The 4,648-nt window shown below is 40.6% G+C and overlaps 1 pseudogene; it reads left to right on the top strand.

Moving 5' to 3' along the window:
• The first annotated feature begins 4,606 nt into the window (after positions 1-4,606).
• Positions 4,607-4,648, top strand: part of LOC122530041 — a 5,781-nt pseudogene continuing 5,739 nt past the window's right edge.

Genomic DNA, 4,648 nt, shown 5'->3' with positions numbered 1-4,648 from the left:
AGTGTATTGAAGTATAACTCGGGCAAAACAAATAATAAATTTATAACTTCTTAGTAATTTCTATCCAGTGACATATCGATGAATTCAAAAAGAAGACGAATTATTGTATACGGTTATTTGGTCACTCGTTACGGTCCGCAATCAAGAAGTTAATATTAACCTCTTGCTGGAACAACGTGTCACGCACGTCGAGAACTTTTTGTTTCAAAATTGCAATACTTTCTTAGTTTTAAGTATATTTAAGTATAAGTTGTAAGCAAAACAATAATAAATTTATTACTTTTTAGTAATTTCTATACAGTGATGTACCGATGAATTAAAAAGAGAAGAATTGTTGTTTGGTCACTCGTTACAAGAGATTAAGGAAAGCCGGGATATCTGATCTAGCAATTGCTATGTCGACTTTCAGGTGAATGATTTGTATTTGCTGAGGGAGTTTAACCCCCTTGCGCTGGCAACTGATTGCGGACCATAACGGGTGACCGAACCGTATACAATAATTCGTCGCTTTCTTTTTCTTTTGGGCTCGTCGGTATGATATCCTAAACGCAATTATTATTGTCATTATATTGTTTTGCCTGGGTTATACCTAAATATGCTTGACACTGAGAAAAACGTTCCGAGAATTTTGGGAAAATTCATTCCAGCGCAAGAGGTTAATCCCTCGAGGCTGTTTAATCGTAGAGGCTGCATTGCCTCGCACAATATACGATCGAGGTCTCGGAGTTTATGGCCACATCTGCATCCAGTTGGGTCGCGGACAATACCAATATGCACGAAACAAGGAAGCTGCCGGATTACAATGATTAACTTCGACGCAATTTACTGTAGGCATCAATTCTCTATTAAGGTTGTTTCTATGAGCGAACCAAGGGATGGCGAAAGTAGTTTCTACCCTTATGTGGATCTCGATTTCTTAGAAAGTTTTTGTCGAGTGACAATTAGCAAAAACACAAAAAGAGAGTGAGAAAAAAATCAGAGGACAGATCTTGTTTAATATCCGCGCGTGCGTTGGTACACGATGAAGAGGAAAGTTTGTCCTGTCAAAAATTTTACGATGGAAATGCATCGACCTTGAACTTCAAAGTTAAAAATTCGTAGACTCTACAACTATGATAAATCAAGCGTTAGTGAAAATTACGTGCGATGCGAATACAAGTGTCATCTCTTCACGCGGGGTTGATGAGCATTTTCTCTATCTCAGCTACTTCCTTATCCTTCATCCTCTAATCCTCTCTTAATCTTAGCTACTTCGACAATCACAAAAGCTACTGGAAGGGCCTGCCGTCTCCTCGTGTCTGCAATGCTCAGCTGACAAGGACGAAGAGCAAGCTGACGTTCAAGCAGCTGAACAGCCTCGCCGAGACCACGCTGAGGAACCTCGAGGCGTCGTTCGAGTCGAGGAAACTGGCCGCCGCTCTCAAGATCACCCAGGAGCTGCTCGCGCTGTCGGAGGGCTTTCACAACCCAGGTCGCTATCAGATAGCTGCCTATCACTATCTCTCCTTGATCCACGTGGCCATGGGCAGGCACGACCGAGCGGTGCGCAGCGCGTCGCGTCTGATACGCTTGTCGAAGAGCACCGAGAACGTGGCTCAAGTCTGTCGCTCGTTGGCGACCTTGGGCAAGGTGCACCTGAGCTTCGGACACTTGGACGCGGCGGCCAAAGCTTGGCAACACTTGGCCAAAGGCTTGAGAAAGCCGATTCCAATGGCCTGGATCAGACACGAGATCGGCAGATGTTACTTGGAGACCGGCAAATATGAAAGAGCCGTGAAGATGGGCACAGACTGCGTGGACGCGGCGACCAAGGCCAACTCGAGCAAGTGGACGCTCAATGGAAAGCTGCTCCTAGGTGAGAGTCTTCTCAAGAAGAAGTTGAGAATCTTCCTCTCTATTCCTTATTGGGTTAATAGGTTGGGTTGTGAAACGTGGTGTGAATTTCACCGATTTTGATGAAATTTGGCACGAATATGGTTTTTAAAAAAAATATTCGACCCGTGTTTTTCTTTTATCGACAATGGTCGATGTTAAAATACCCTCAAAGTTAGAGGTGTTATTATGTTTATATATTATATATTATATTATATTTATATATATATATTATATTTTAAACAATTAAATTTTTTAAACATGTTATATATTATATTATATTATATATATTATATTTTAAACAATTAAATTTTTTTAAATATATTATATATTATATATTATATTTTATATATATATTATATTTTAAACAATTAAATTTTTTAAACATGTTATATATTATATTATATTATATATATTATATTTTAAACAATTAAATTTTTTTAAATATATTATATATTATATATTATATTTTATATATATATATTATATTTTAAACAATTAAATTTTTTAAATTACTTAAATAATAATTATTTATTATTGTTGTTGAATTAATAATTATTATTTAAATTGAGTCGAATAATTGTTCGGAAATTATTGAAGACACCGTTGTTGTTTAAATTAGTGTTTTTTCACGACCAATTTAATGGTGTATATACAATTTTGCAGAAAAAGCTTCTGTTTAAACGATATATTAATAAAAAACTGTATTTCTGACAAGTTTCTCCAAGTAAACGTAAACAAATTTTCTTAGATATTTGTTTTCGAAAGCTGATTACATTCAAACATAAATTACGGATAAAACAATAGAATCTTGATTATTTTATTGTAAAAAATCTCTCTCGCTGGATGGGCAAAAGCTGGGTGTATACTAAAGTTATTCTGTTCTCCGTTCGTAAATATGTTTTAAAATAAGTTAAGCGTAAATATATTTTAGTTCTGATAAAAGCTGATTTTATTCAATACTTGCTGCACCATTTTTTAAATAGACTCGCTCAACACACGATCTACATCACTCAACAAGTCGATCATAAACAATTTCAGTTCGTTTCGGTAAAAAAAAAACAATTTTACTTATCAATGATAAAATATATATGATGAAAGATATGGCTAAACTGTACATACATTTATGGCAAAGATCTTAGAAAAGCTAAGATCGCTGCTCACTCTGGATAACGTTCTTCTCCTTTTCCCTTTCAAGGGCAAAGTCTGGCGAAGCTAGGCAGATTCGTGGAATCGCTGGAGGAGTTGCAAATCGCGGCGAAAATCACGGAGGAAGAGGGTGACACCCCGATGTTGTCCTACATCCGGCGTCTTATCGACCAGGTGGCGGGCGCCCTCGCCGCGCGTCGTCCCCTTCGAGAGCCAGCGAGGCTGCAAGACTGCAGCGAGGAAACAACGACCACGTCGATGACCACGCCGGTACACTCGCAGAGGAAAGCGACGACGGAGCGTCCCGACAGCAAAGGGGACGCGGGCAAGACGCCTCGTTATCGTCAGTGCGCCGCTCGATCGGATCTGGAGGTGGCTCGAGGCGACTCCACGTTCGCGGTGGTCGAAGTCGAGAAGAAAAAGAAGAAGACGAGGAAGAGGACGAAGAAAAGGAGAGAGGGGCGGAAGAAGAGGATCTCCTCCGTGTCCTCCTCCAGTTTCTCCTCTCTGCTCTCTGCGTCGTCCGCCGTTCCTCTCCGAGAGGACAATTCGGCTCAACTGAAGCGCGAAAACAGCAGCGAAAACGTGTCGTTGAGAAGCGGCCGCACGACGGCCACGTACGTCGTACAGGAAGGATCCAGATCCCTGTCGGAGAATCTGGAGCAAGTGGCGAGCGATAACGAGGAAGAGGATGAGGCAGGGGTGGTTGGAGTTGAAGAGGAAGGCGAGAGAGCAACGGACGGAGAGTTCGAGACCAGCGAGTTGCTCGAGTACCAAGAGGAGAGGGAGGATATGCTAAATGCTGTCCGCGTGATCGAGGAGCTGGGCAAGAAGGACGAAGCGGAGCTGCTGCAGATGCTCAGGGACATGCTGCTGCCGAACGAGGGGAAAGGTGATTTAGCGGATTCGGGCGACGGTTTCCGGAGCTCGAGATCCGGCGAGCAGTAGAACGAGGTCGCGAACAGTCGCACAGCCTCTCTGCCGATTCTCCTTCGTAGCGCCAAGCTTCTCCAATTGAATTAACCTTCGTAACCGTGTTCCACCCCCCACTACGATTCTACCAGCTTCTCTCTCAAACATCCTTTTCGCCCTCTTCCCCGTTCGAACAATCATCAAACTGATCTGCAACGTTTCTTTTTTTTTTTTTGTTACTTGCACTCGTTTCTCTCGTCGAAATGAAAATTTCTTTTTATCTTTCACTTTCAGAACAGATCGTTTGAACTCGTGGTCGTAATAGTTTCGATTTGTAGGACAGGTGTTTCAATGTCGGAGACTGTATGCCTGTGTAAAGTCTCGTCTGAATCGTGCTTGTGACTTCGAGATCGCACTTCGAGATTGATAGCTTGACTTTGATTACTTAAACGAAACTGCTTCAATGAAAATTATAATAACTATTCTTGATAACTAGATATTCTTGAATTGAGCATTCCTGATTACTAATTTTGGAAGCTGACTGTACTTTATTTAACAACGAAGACTATTGTTTATCGGCGAAAAACTACTTTTGATTGATACTAGAATTATCGGCGATTTCCATCAAAAATGTTAAAGTAAAAAAAAAAAAAAAATAACAATAAAGAACTTTATGACACAACGAGGTATACTTCATCTGAAATCTCTAAAAATA

The sequence above is a fragment of the Frieseomelitta varia genome, unplaced genomic scaffold (genome assembly GCF_011392965.1).
Source record: "Frieseomelitta varia isolate USP_RPSP 00005682 unplaced genomic scaffold, Fvar_1.2 scaffold_322, whole genome shotgun sequence".
Lineage (NCBI taxonomy): Eukaryota > Metazoa > Arthropoda > Insecta > Hymenoptera > Apidae > Frieseomelitta > Frieseomelitta varia.
Note: the sequence above shows the minus strand (reverse complement) of the source record. Positions and strands in the feature narration are given on the sequence as shown.